The sequence below is a fragment of the Podarcis raffonei genome, chromosome 8 (assembly GCF_027172205.1).
Source record: "Podarcis raffonei isolate rPodRaf1 chromosome 8, rPodRaf1.pri, whole genome shotgun sequence".
Taxonomy (NCBI): domain Eukaryota; kingdom Metazoa; phylum Chordata; class Lepidosauria; order Squamata; family Lacertidae; genus Podarcis; species Podarcis raffonei.
Window position 1 is genome coordinate 82,003,738 of NC_070609.1, and position 14,250 is coordinate 82,017,987.

Genomic DNA, 14,250 nt, shown 5'->3' on the forward strand with positions numbered 1-14,250 from the left:
CTTGACACCTGCAGTTTTTAGAATTCCTCACATAAAAAAATATATTTTTAAACTGCTGCCCGGTGGAAATCTTTTAAAGTCAAACAACGGACGAATCGGCTAATGTCTCAGCAGCCCTGCTAATTATTGTATTTTTCGCACCACAAGAAGCTGCTGCTGTTTTCTTCAGAACTAAAATTCCTTCTGCCTTCTTGCCAGCAGGGAGCAAGCTGTGAAGGTTCTCTGTTAATTAGTTACTCAGTTGCTGTTTTGCTTAAGGTTTATCTACCTTAATGTTTGATCCCAGCTTTTTGATTCATTAGTTATGCCTTGAACTTTAAAAAAAAAAATATGGAAAGGGCTGGGGTATAATTGTTTCAGATAAAGAGGACATGGAATTCTCTGTCTGGCCCTCTTTGTAGATATAAAATGCATTCTGCTGGACTGGTTACAATCTGTTTTATGCCATGAATGCACCTGTCAGGTTTTTGATGCCCACAAAGAGTTTTCTCAGGTTACCTGTGATTGGGGGCACACCCACCAATCCTGTAGAGCAGCCCCCCCATTAAACTAGTATGTGAATGAAATAGGCAAAATCAGAAGTGGTACAGTGATTGAGACATCGCTCTGTATACCATCTTTTAAAAAGAGTATTGTTATATTTAACTTATCAAAGGTGGGGAACTAAAATTGAATCAAATAGTCATTGCTTTTTTTGTATTCATGCTAAACAAATGTACATTTGGAATATGGTTCGGTATTTGTCAGTTTAATGACAAAACCAAATTATTGCTGTTGGTTTTTCGTATTGAGAATTTTGTCATTTTATCTTTTATTTGTAAACCACTTTGAGGTTGGTTTGTTTGTTACAGTCAAGTAGTGCACATAAATGTTTATGAGGTGAATAAAGAATAAATATATATCCTATGTATATCAGCACATCAGTTCTCAGCCTCTCTCTTTTGAAATAATGTGACACACACACACTGTTTTATATGTATGCTGCACTGCCACAGTTCAAACCATGCTCAAGGCAGCTTGTAACATGAAAAAAAAAATACGCAACTTCAATATAACAAAGATAATCAGAAACAATAAATAAACATTATCTAATTATTGGGAGCTGGTGGAGTCTCCTTCCATGGAGGTTAATTTATTTATACCTCGCCTTCCCCGGCCAGAGCAGGGCTCAGGGCGTCTAACACCAGTAAAATTACAATTAAAAATAAAATTAAAAAAGAAACCAATTTAAAATACAGGTTAAAATATAATTTAAAATGCAGCCTCATTTTAATAGTAGCCCATAGATCAAAACCATAAGGGTCAGACTGAGTCCAAACCAAAGGCCAGGCGGAACAGCTCTGTCTTGCAGGCCCTGCGGAAAGATGTCAACTCCCACAGTGCCCTAGTCTCTTGTGACAGAGCGTACCACCAAGTCGGGGCCAGTACTGAAAAGGCCCTGGCCCTAGCTGAAACCAATCTAACCACCTTGCGACTTGGGACCTCCAAGGTGTTGTCATTTGTGGACCTTAAGGTCCTCCGTGGGGCATACCAGGAGAATCCTGCATGGAAGAGGTCTTGGACTAGAGGACAATTCCCACACGAATCATAACGAGATCTAAACCGAAGACGGGGAGGAAAAACACCAACAGCTGAAATTGATGGACTATGCAGAATTAGATAAACTAACAGGAAGAATTCGAAACCAGCGGGAACAGAGATTCACAGAAGACTGGTGTAAATTTACGGACTATTTGAAAAGTAATTGTGATGACCAGATTACATTTGTAGGTTTGCAAAAGGTTTTGTGAGGTGAATTATTGCAAAAATTGGTAAAGAGGAGAATTGTTAGTTAAGATAATTAAAGGCAATATGAATTTAAGAAGTGCAGAAGAAGTGATAAGAATGGGGGATCATCAGAGGTGCTGATGGAAGTCCAAAAAGATTGTATAAGAAGTGAAGTTTTGTTGCATGTATGATAAGTAATATGTTAAAATTAATTAAAAAATATTTTTTTAAAACAACAACAACACCCACAGCAACAACACTCTGTCGGGGCCTGGGGACGCTGCCTTTGGGGACTGAGCTGCCGCCTTCTACATGCCAAGCAACTGCTCCGACACTCAGCCCCGCTGGAGACAGAGGAAGGGAGCTGCCTTTCCGTTCCCGCCCGGCAGAGGGCAGCAGAATCCCGCCTGGCTCTTGCGATGGGGCAGCAGCCAGTCCCTTTTTCTTCCCAGCCGAGAGGGAGGGGGGGGTCCAGTGACTGACACTCCCTGTCCCCCTCCCTCCCTCTCCCCCTTTAAAAAGGCCCGCGGGGCCCTCCGGCGATGCCCGCGCTGCAGGCAGATGGTGCCGGCGCAGTGAACGAGGGCAGCGGCTGGCGGAGGAGGCGACGCGCATCAGAGCTGGAGGTAAGGCTATGGGGACAGGCGCCCCCCAGGGAATCCCCCCCCCTCCGGCCCCCTTATTCATCCTCCGGACAAGGGGACGCTTTTCTCTCCCCCTTCCTCTTCTCTCTCTCTCTCTCCCTCCCTCTCTCCCTCCCTCCCTCTTCTTTCTTTCTTTCTTTCTTTCTTTCTTTCTTTCTTTCTTTCTTTCTCTCTCTCTCTCTCTCTTTCTCTCTCTCTTTCTCTCTTTCTCTCCCGGGAAGCAGCAGAGCTGCTCCTCTCCCGAGATCCTTTCCCGGACCACAGCCCCCCTGCCCATGTGCAGAGTGCCTTAGCTGCGGACTCCCTGGTTTCAGCGCGCCGGGAGATGAGGGGAAGGGGAGGCGAGAGAGATGCTCTTTCGCTCCCCCGCGAGGGGTGGTCCTCGGGGGAGACAGGTGGGCAACGGGGGTGGCCAAGCCCCCCTTCAGCTTCCTCTTGCTGCCAGCCGGGATGGGAGTTTCTGAAACGGATCCGAAAGAAAGGGCTGTGGGCAACACTTTGGGGGGGGGGCTGCAGCGCGGAGGGGGCGGGTTGGCAAAAAGGAATAAATTACAAGGAGGCAGCTTTAAGGGAGATCAGAAGACAGCCGGAGCTCTTACTGTGGATTGAAGGGAGCTCCGGGTGAGCCCAGCCAGCTCCGCTCCCCGGGGGTCTTTGCTCTGCTGGGCTGCAGGGGGTCCGGTGGAGAATATTCCTTCCGCACGGTCTGCTTCAGATGGAGATGCCTTTTTTGCGCCTGAAACCTCCTTCCTGCGACGCTGGTGCTCTCCCACTGGGCTATGCTCCTTCTAAAAGATTCTAGTCCTCATGGTTCCAGAGGAATTTGAAGAGGAGCACAGGGAGCTGCCTGGTGCGGGTTCAGTGTCGTCTGCACTGGCTGGCAGCGGCTCTCGGGCAACGGTCCCTCTCAGCCCTAACTGGAGGTGCCTTTTAGGATTGAACCGGGGGTGTGCAAAGCTGGGGGTCTGCCGCTGGGGCACAGCCTCCTTGCCTCACCCCCTTTCTCCCCAAGCGCCTCTGTGGGGCAGAGAGATTTCTGGCATGGTGGCTGCTCCTTCAGTTCCTCCAACAGGTCATTTGCGTCCAGCTAGGAAAAGCAGAGGCTGCTTTCTCCCTCCACCATTCCCCCAAAGTCAGCAAGCGCTCCGCCACCCCCTCCCCATCTGCGATGCATTAGGAAATTTATTTATGCCTTCCACAATATTCCTGTACTGCATTTTTAGCTTTCGATAGCACTTACACCCAGCAATGTGGTTTCCAAGAAGGACGGAAAAGTTTTTGCAAAGGTACCGTCTCCTTCGTGGTGGCAATTTCATTGCCTCAGCTGTTTGGGGTTGGGGGTTTTTTTGGGGGGGACGCCCCATTCTTTGCAGGAGTTTCCTTGCATGGGGCTCTGTCAGATGACCTTATAATCCAGGCCAGGCAGCAAGACTTGAACCCAGGTCTCGCTGCGAGAGGAAAGAGAGGTGAGAGATTCAAAAAACAGAAGAAATGCGAAACGAAAGAGTAAAGCGTGCTGTGAACATGAAACAAGGTGAAAAATCGCCCCCAAACTGAAAACAAATAAATGAGGGACTCACAACAGGGAAGAACATCCTCAAACATTTCAGTTTAGCCGTCTGTCATGGATGCTTGAACTGAAGTTTCTGCATTGCATGGGGTTGGACTAGATGACCGTTGGGGAGCCCTTACAACTCTAAGATGCTATGAAAAGGCAAGCAAGAGGGGGCACAACAGAAGTGTATAAAATTCAGGACGGCATGGAGGAAGTGAAGGGAGCAAAGTTCCCCTCTCTGTCTCCTTGACACTGAAGAACTCCAATGGAATGTTTGAAGATTCAGGACAGATGCAAAAGAGTCCTTCACTCAGCACATAGTTGAACTATGGAACTCACTGCTGCAGGAGGCAGTGATGACGGCCAAGGTGGGTGGCTTTAAAAGAAGATTGGGCAAATGTCCAGGGAGGAGAGGGCTATAGCTGCCTACTAGCCAGATGGCTTTGCTCTGTCTCCATAGCTGGATTCAGGAATGCCTCTGAACCCCAGTTGCTGGAAAGCACAGAATAATTATAACCACAGCCCCCACAGCCTGTCCTTAGATGTGGTGTGTGGGCAAGACTGAAGAATTGGTGGCGGCGGGATGGGGGGGGAGGAGAGGCAGGGGGAGAAGCCCATTTACAAATCAAATGGGGGAGGGGGAACCCAGCAATTTAGCAAACCCATAATAAATTCAAAGTCACAAAAGAAAGCAGGCAGAATGAGGCAGCCGCCTCTGTTGGCCCATCAGGTTATTGATTGCTAATTCTCCCTTTCCCCAAATCTTATAAGACCTTTGGAACTGGAGGGCTACTGGCAGTTGCCACTAGCCTTATAAACCCAGGAGATGTCAGGCACCGGATGCACTTCCCAAGTGCTTAAATTCGCTCTCTCCTTTGTCGCTGCAACCCGCCTGTAGGAACATAGGAAGCTGCTCTTATTCCGAGTCAGAGCAGAGGGTCCATCTAGCTCAGGGTTGCCTACACTGACTGGCAGCAGCACTCTGGGGGTTCAGATTCAGGGGTCTCTCCCAGCCTGGAGATGGCATTGGGGAACTGAACGTAAGATATTCCTGCCTGCAGGGCAGGGTCCTCTGCAACACAGCTCTGATCCTTCCCTGATATGTTAAAATTATTTCAGTGCACACATGTGTCCCCTTCTAATATCGTCTAGCACTCAAAGCAAGTAAGAGATCTTAGAATTGTAGAGTTGGAAGGGACCCTGAAGACCATCTAGTCCAGGGGTCAGCAAACTTTTTCATCAGGGGACTGGTCCACTGCCCCCCAGACCTTGTGGGGGGCCGGACTATATTATGGAAAATATAAATACCCTGCAAGCTGGTCCCACAGCTGCCTCTGGAGGAATGTACTCTGCACACAATCAGGAGTGCATCTCGCTGCTGCCGCTCACCGGCATTGTTGACGAGCAGCAGCTGCTCCATTGGCCCATCCCCGCAGAGCTCCCGGGCGCCCTGCACCATGCGCTGCGGCCCGTCGTCCAAGGCCAGGTTGGTGGGCAGGCTGTGCACGCAGAGCGCCAGGCAGGTGGCGCGCAGCTCACCCTCCAGCTGCTCCAGTGCAGCTGCCGAGCGCGCCTCCAGCAGCGCTGAGCCGGGCACCAGGTATGGGGCCAGCAGGCACACCAGGCTCTGGCTGAAGCCCCACTATGTGCCCGTCATGATGCCCAGACCCGCTGCCTGTCCGCCGGCCTCTCCATCTATGGCCGCGCTGGGTATACCTGCCCAGTTGCATCTGGAGCTTCCTGCAGCCAATCCGAAGCCGTGCCAGCGTTGCAGAAGTCAGTCCCCGCGCAGCAAGGCGTCCGGGGCCTCTTCTCAAGGAAATGCTGCGCTGCGCCGGTTTAGCTCAGTGCGGGGACTGACTGAGTGGGCGGCAGGGTCTGTGGGCCGGATTTACAAGCCTGGTGGGCCGCATCTGGCCCCTGGACCGTAGTTTGCCGACCCCTGATCTGGTCTAACCCCCTGCAATGCAGGAACTCGTAGCTGACCCATACGGGGATCGAACCCACAACCTTCGCATTATCAGCACCATGCTCTAACCACCTGAGCTAAGCTGTGCTATATGATTCCAAGGCAGCATAGGCTTTACTTGGTAAATCAGGCCAGGGGGCAGGGAAGGTTCTTAGCAAGCCAGGAGTTGCCTGATGGTGTCGTGTGATTACAGGGTTTTAAAAACAGGCTTTTACTGTAGACTCCTTGCCAATATGTTCAGGCTTATCTGTACCTTGCAGTTTTGCGAACATCCCTTGCCTTCCTGATCTCATCACACCGCAGCCACAAGACCCCTTGATATTATATCTCAGCTCGCAAATGTATAACTAGCTGCCTGGACTTGATATAACATTTCTGCTCTGTCATCCACCTGTGCCCTGTCTTATAGCCTTAAAGCGCATAGGTAAAGGTAAAGGGACCCCTGACCATTAGGTCCAGTCGTGGACGACTCTGGGGTTGCGGCGCTCATCTCGCTTTATTGGCTGAGGGAGCCGGTGTACAGCTTCCAAGTCATGTGGCCAGCATGACTAAGCCGTTTCTGGCAAACCAGAACAGCGCACGGAAACACCGTTTACCTTCCTGCCAGAGTGGTACCTATTTATCTACTTGCACTTTGATGTGCTTTTGAACTGCTAGGTTGGCAGGAGCTGGGACCAAGCAACGGGAGTTCACCCCATCGTGGGGATTGAAACCACCAACCTTCTGATTGGCAAGCCCTAGGCTCTGTGGTTTAACCCACAGCGCCACCCGCGTCCCTTAAAGTGCATAGCTTCCCACAAAGAATCCTGGGCACTGCATTTAGGAATTGTAAGCCCGTGAGGGGTGAGCTACAGTTCTGGGAATTGTTTGGGGCAAGCCGTGTTCTTAGTTGTTGGATGGTGTGTGCATGCAGCCAATTGATACTATAACTCACTTAATACCTTCATATCCCTCATACTGTGGGTTGCAGTGGCTCTGGTGAGAAACCAGCAGCAGTTTCCTCACAGTGTATACCCTTCACGGAGCTAAACCTCCCTTCTTTTGCATGTCAAGGAGCAGGATGAGGTTATTTCAAGGCTTTAGATACGCCAGATTTCTCTCTCCCCAGGCCCAACACCTGTGCTGATTTTCAGATGGTCTCGACTTTTATACTTGATGCTGGAATTATCTTTGTAATCCCATCCCCTTGACGGGCAATCACACAGCTATGCTATTGCATGTTTCGTTGAACTTGGTAATAGGAAGGGCTGTCCCGTGGAAGAGCTTGTTTTCTGCTGCTCGACAGGATAGGACTCAAACCAATAGATTAAAAGGACAATACAGTGGTACCTCGGGTTACATACGCTTCAGGTTACAGACTCCGCTAACCCAGAAATAGTGCTTCAGGTTAAGAACTTTGCTTCAGGATAAGAACAGAAATCGGGCTCTGGTAGCGCGGCGGCAGCAAGAGGCCCCATTAGCTAAAGTGGTGCTTCAAGTTAAGAACAGTTTCAGGTTAAGAACGGACCTCCGGAACGAATTAAATACTTAACCCGAGGTACCACTGTAAAAGAGATTCCAACTAAACTAAATATTGTGCTGAGAGTTCTATATCCCATTATAATTCTCTTCTCAGTGGAATAGGGATGCTGGTGGCGCTGTGGTCTAAACCACTGAGTCTCTTGGGCTTGCCGACCAGAAGGTCAGCGGTTCGAATCCCCGCGATGGGATGAGCTCCCGTTGCTCGGTCCCTGCTTCTGCCCACCTAGCAATTCAAAAGTACACCAGTGCAAGTAGATAAATAGGTACCGCTGCGGCGGGAAGGTAAACGGCATTTCCATGTGCTCAGGTTTCCATCATGGTGTTCTGTTGCGCCAGAAGCAGTCTAGTCCTGCTGGCCACGTGACCCGGAAAGCTGTCTGTGGACAAACGCCGGCTCCCTCGGTCTGAAAGCCAACTGAGCGCTGCAAGCCCATAGTCGCATTTGATTGGACTTAACTGTCCAGGGGTCCTTTACCTTATCATTTAAGATATGAGAGGAGCCAGAGGCCCTTTCTCACAGAGCACAATGTTGGGGGGAGTCCTCTTTCGAAGCTCTGTCTCGCACCCAGTTCCTCCTAAGCTGGCCTCATGCTGCCTTCAGGGATGGTGGAGAATCTCGCCCCCATTCCCAGGGCTGCCCTAAGATTCAACTGTCCATCCGGTTGGATTCTGCCTGTGGAATTGGGAGTGGGGAGGATGGTGAAATGCTGCCCTTTTTGTCTCAGTCAGCAAAATGTCTTGGGCAGGCCCTGATTCTCCCGTGCTCAAAGTTAAGGCTGCAGCCCCTATGCATACGGCTGTATAGCACGAGGCTTACTTCTAAGTCAACCTGGATTGGGTTGGGCTGTGACTCAGCTGCAGCGATCACAGCTGAAACATGTCGGGATTCCTTCTGTGTCCTTTTGGAGCCAGATCAGTGATGAACGAGAGCGAGCGAGAGACCCGGGAAGGGCACGTGGATGGCTCGCAGTGCACTCTCCCGATCAATGCAATGTAATTAAAATGTTAAAGCGTGTGTGTGTGCTCTTGCATGCAAGAATTATCCAGGCTGCCCTCTGTCACTCCTTCACCCCTTTGGCACTGAGTGACGTCCTGCTGGCCACGCGTAGGAAGGTCTGCCATTGCCTCCAGGAGCCTCTTCCAGTGATTATGGATTTAAAAATAAAAATAAAAAGAGAGAGGGGCTGGGCTGGGCTGGGCAACACTTGCCAATTTCAGCTTCTCATTTTTTCCAGTCAAGTCCAGTTCTCCACACTTCCACATCGGTTAGAAAAAAAAGTCCAAATTAAAATCCACCCTAATACACATTCCCCCCTAATATACACTAATATATGTGGCCTAGGACCCACATAACTACGGGACTGCCTCTCCTGGGATGCCCCGCGGAGGACTTTAAGGTCCACAAATGACAACACCTTGGAGGTCCCAAGTCACAAGGTGGTTAGATTGGTCTCAACTAGGGCCAGGGCCTTTTCAGTACTGGCCCCGACTTGGTGGAACGCTCTGTCACAAGAGACTAGGGCCCTGCAGGACTTGACATCTTTCCGCAGGGCCTACAAGACAGAGCTGTTCTGCCTGGCCTTTGGTTTGGACTCAGTCTGACCCTTATGTCCGCACCCCCTTTATGGTTTTGATGAGGCTGCATTTTAAATTGCATTTTAACCTGTATTTTAAATTGATTCCCCCCCCCTTATGTTTTTACTGTAATTTTACTGTTGTTAGCTGCCCTGAGTCCGGCTCTGGCCAGGGAGGGCGGGGTATAAATAAAATTTATTATTATTATTAATATACACCTAATATACATGCCATTTTCTCCAATACAGTATACAGTCAAACCTCGGCTCCTGAATGTCTCCGTTTTGGAACGTTTCGGCTCCCAGACGCCGAAAACCCAGAAGTAAATGCTCCGGTTTTCGAACATTTTTGGAAGCCGGATGTCCGATGCGGCTCCCGCTTGAGTGCAGGAAGCTCCTGAAACCAATCAGAAGCTGTGCCTCAGTTGCTGAACATTTCGGAAGCCGAAAGGGCTTTCAGAACGGATTACGTTTGACAACCGACGTTTGACTGTACACATTTTTTCCAAAGCGACTCCTCTACAAATAATCACTAAGATGTGCATCTTTATGCACACTTCACATCAGTGCATGCTGGGGTTTTTTTGGGGGGGGGAGTACACACCAGCTGGAGAAGCACATTGCAAAATTCAGAGATACGGAAATTTCATGCATTCTTTTGGACAGTGCAATTTAGGGAGGTCTGCCTTTAAACGAGAACTGAATCAAATGTCTTCCTGCCCTTCTAGTCATGGGAATCTTTCTTCTTAAGCCTAGATATGGTGTGTGCATCCTTTAACCTGGTTATGGGTGTGTGAAGTAGGGTTGCATGTTTGAGCTTTTTGGGGCTAAAACTGTAGAGCTTTTTTTTAAAGTTTTGCCCAAAATTGTGGAGCTTCTTTTTTTTCTTTTGCAAGATCTCCAATAAAAAAGAGAGAAGTTTTTGAGCTATTTTTAAAGGAAATTTGGCAAAATCTAACATTTCCAACTTGAGTTGCCATACGTCCGGGTTTTCCTGGACATTTACGCTAATTCTACCCATAGCTGTCAACTTTTCCCTTTTCTTGCAAGGAATCCTATTTGGAATAAGAGAATTTCCCTTAAAAAACAGGAAACATTGACAGCTATGATTCCACCTGTAATCCCAGCAATGTCTGCAAAGTTCCAGACGTATCGCAACCCTAGATCCTGCATTGGGGGGGAATTAAGTTGGCTGTATTCCTCATAATTTCCACCCCCCCAAGCAAATCAGAGGGTGGATCTATCTGCTATTAGCTCCCATGTTTAGTTCTCTGGTTTCTCATTTCCCCCAAGCTTACAGCCTGTTCTCCATATTTCCACAACAGTTTGTGAATGCCTTAAAAAAACAACAACACGAAACTTCCAGAACAATTATTCAGCATTTTAATGTGAATTTCTCCTCATCAACACAATTTTGTTTGTATGCAGTCTTGAGTAACAAACACCTTTTGGGCAAGCAGATTTGGTCCACCCAAAATGACACGCACACACCACTGGGGGTGCCTTGAGACCCCACCGGGTCACGTTGTGTGATACAGGGGAGTCTGAAGTTTATTTTTCCATGCTCCCCTTCTCGGGCAAGGTTATAATAATAATAATAATAATAATAATAATAATAATAATAATAATAATAATTTCATTTATACCCCGCCCTCCCCAGCCAAGACTGGGCTCAGGGCGGCTAACACCAGTATAAAAACAATTGATTGAAATACAACTTAAAAACAAGATTAAAATACAACATTAAAACATTAAAATGCAGCCTCATTTCAGTAGGAACTCAAATAAAAAACTTTTTTGGGGATGAAAATGTTAAGTCTTCACCAAGGCCAACTATCCCGACTGGTCCTGCATGGGCCAGCAAAAAGCCAGGGAAGTCCCCAAATAAGAGTTCCATCACAGAAGGAGCCTGGTTTGGCCAGGATCTGGGTGCTGTTGGAAAAAATGGATTTTCTAGCTGCATTTCAATCAGGGTTTTAGGCCCGGTTTGGGCACAGAAGCTGCTTTGGTCGCCCTGTATGATGACCTCCATCGGGAGAAAGACAGGGGAAATGTGTCCCTGTTAATTCTCCTCAACCTCTGAGCGGCTTTCGATATAATCAACCATGGTATCCTGGAGCAACTATCTCAGCTGGGGTGGTTGGCACTGCTTTGCCGCGGTTCTTTTCCTATTAAGTTGGTCATTCGCAGAGGGTGATGCTTGGGGAGCAGGGGCAAACGAAGGTGTTGTGATACCCGGGGCAGGGCGTTGCTACGCAGCGATGCCGCACATGCGCTGTAGATAGCAGTTTGCCGCTGGCACCGCTCCAGTGCCGTACAGACAGTGCTGGGATTCTTCTGTCGCCGCTACGGCCGCGAACGGAGGATCCTCTACATGCGGCTGTAGTGGCGACAGAAGGATCCCACCGCTGTCCGTGTGTGGCGTCATTATGTACAGCGCATGCGTGCGACGACACGCACGCACTATACATAGTGGTTTGCCGCTGGCGCTAGGATCCTCTGCTCACGGCTTCTGCAGCGCAATGGGTGCTCATGCCGCCATGAGCTCCCACGGGGTGCCTTCTTGTCCCCCCCCCCAGAAATGGCACCCAGGGTGCACCCCCCTTGCGACGCCACTGTTGGGGAGTGCTTTACAGCCCCATAGAGCCTTCAATGAGGGGCTTCTCAGGGTCTCATTTTTATCTCCCCTGCTGTTTAGCATCCGCATGAAACTGCTGAGTGGAGTGATCCAGAAGTTTGGAGTACATTGTCAGTAGTCTGCTGACGGCACTCAGCTCTGCTCCTCCTTTACATCTGCAGGTGAGGCAGTGGAAGTGCTGAACCGTTGTCTTGCCTCGGAAGTGCTGAACCGTTGTCTTGCCTCATCCAGTAGACTGGATGAGAGCCAACAAACTGAAGCTGAATCCAGATAAGACAGAGGCACTGTTAGTGGACGGTTCTCTTGACCGGATGGCTGGGAGGTTGCCTGCTCTTGAGGAGGTTACACTTCCTCTGAAGGAGCAGCTACGTAGCTTGGAGGTCCTTCTGGAGTCATTGCTGTCACTTGAGGCTCAGGTGGATTCAGTGGCATAGAGTGCGAAGGCTAGTGGCCCAGCTGTGCCCGTATCTAGACGGGGACAGCCTATTGTCTATGCTCTGGTAACCAGAGCCATCTTTCCCATTGGTGTTAGTGGTTCGTTGCACCAGGGCGCTGGCCTCCCAGGGGTGCCCTAGCGAGTGGGGGAGTTGCGCGGCTTTGCTGGCATCCTTCCCTTTCCCAGCACATTTTCCTGCTTGATCGCTGCCACCACGCTGGGGATCAGGGCGATGGGGGAGGCAGAGAACATTTTCCACCGCCTCCTCCCTTGTTTTGGAGTTGCTGGGGTGGGGCGCACCGGAGGGATCTTTGCACTACGGCGCCGGATATGCTTAAGACGGCCCTGCTGGTAAACTTCTAGGTTAGATTACTGCAATGCGTTATAACATGGGGTTGCCTCTGAAGATGCACTAGAAACTTCAGCTGGTGCAGAATTTGGCAGCCAGGTTGCAAACCATGGCAAGATGGTTTGAGAATATGACATCAACCCTGGCCCAACTGTTCAGGGCTGCCAATTAGTTTCTGTGCCCAATTCAAAGTGCTAGGTTTTGACCTATAAAGCCTTAAATGGCTCAGGACCGCAATACCTCAAGGGCTTCCTCTCCCCGTATGAACTGACCCAGACCTTGCAATCATCATTTGATGTTGGGATACTGCCGGGGAGACGGGGGCATCAGGCAGGCCCCCAGCTGGCTCCAGCCACCGGCCGGCAACCGGACAATCACCAGTCTCCCTTGGAACAGCATCAAACAGCGACACGAGCCTCAGATACACTTAGAGGCCATGCACGCTCTATCAGCAGAGTGAATAAATCTTCTCACAACAGAAGTGGTGGACAGAGAAATGTGTAAGCATATTTAACAACATTTATTCAGCATAGTTCAGGAACAAAAGAAAACATGTCTGCTTCCCTTCGTCTCCAGCAAAACAGCTAAGAGCAAAAACAATATACAAACGGAAGATCCCAGCAAGTGCTGGAAGTAAACAGGCATGTGACACACAACAGTCATGCCTGCTCCCTTTTAAGGTGGAACAGAACTATAGCCTAACATTTGAGGCCCTTCTTTGTGTGCATCTGTGAGGTTTGGACAGTAGCAACATGAGAATGGGTCTTTTCTGTGGTGGCCCCCATTTGTGGAATGCTCACCCCAGGGAGGCTCTCCTGGTGCCTTCATTGAATATCTTTAGGCACCAGGCAAAAGCATTCCTTTGGCTGATTCAACAATCTAAAAGGTAAAGGTAAAGGTACCCCTGCCCATACGGGCCAGTCTTGACAGACTCTGGGGTTGTGCGCCCATCTCGCTTAAGAGGCCAGGGGCCAGCGCTGTCCGGAGACACTTCCGGGTCACGTGGCCAGCGTGACAAAGCTGCATCTGGCGAGCCGGCACCAGCGCAGCACACAAAAACGCCGTTTACCTTCCCGCCAGTAAGCGGTCCCTATTTATCTACTTGCACCTGGGGGTGCTTTCGAACTGCTAGGTTGGCAGGCGCTGGGACCGAGCAGCGGGAGCGCACCCCGCCACGGGGATTCGAACCGCCGACCTTTCGATCGGCAAGCCCTAGGCGCTGAGGCTTTTACCCACAGCGCCACCCGCGTCCTGATTCAACAATCTACATCCTTTTAAACCGTGTGTGTCTGTGTTTAGGGGGGATGCTATTGTTTTCCTTTGTGATTACAGTATGCATTTTTGTGTTTTCATATTGTAAACCACCTTCTGGTCTTCAGATGAAGGTTGGTATAGAGATTTAATCAACAATAATTATTAATAATTATTTGGGGATGGGAAGGCATGTGCACCTTACCTCCTTATTCAGGCTACTCACCCACCTCTGTATCAAATCATGAACTTTCAGAAACAACTTCAGCCTTATGAGCAAACCAGGGAAAGTCCGTTCTTGCATATTCCCCGGAACATGTGAGTTTAGCCCAGTTCCTCTCTCAGCCCAACCCTTCTCACAGGGCTGTCCTGTGAGACAAAAGGATCAGAACTATGAGGAACTATCTGACTGCGAGAGGTACTTATGGTTGCACAAATTGCATGGAGATGTGCCAGTGGAAAAATGCGAAAGAGGCACCAGATGTCCTTCAAAAGAGAGAGAATGATATCATTTCTCTCCAACCTGCCCAAGTTCACGAGCAACTT

General features: G+C 49.5%; 1 protein-coding gene across 1 annotated transcript in view; it reads left to right on the forward strand.

Annotated features, from left to right (window-relative positions):
• Positions 1-2,228: 2,228 nt before the first annotated feature.
• ALPL (alkaline phosphatase, biomineralization associated) overlaps positions 2,229-14,250 on the forward strand; it is a 59,654-nt gene continuing 47,632 nt past the window's right edge. The window contains exon 1 of the mRNA XM_053401182.1: positions 2,229-2,393. The gene's annotated coding sequence lies outside the window, so the exon portion shown is untranslated. The remainder of the gene's footprint in view (positions 2,394-14,250) is intronic.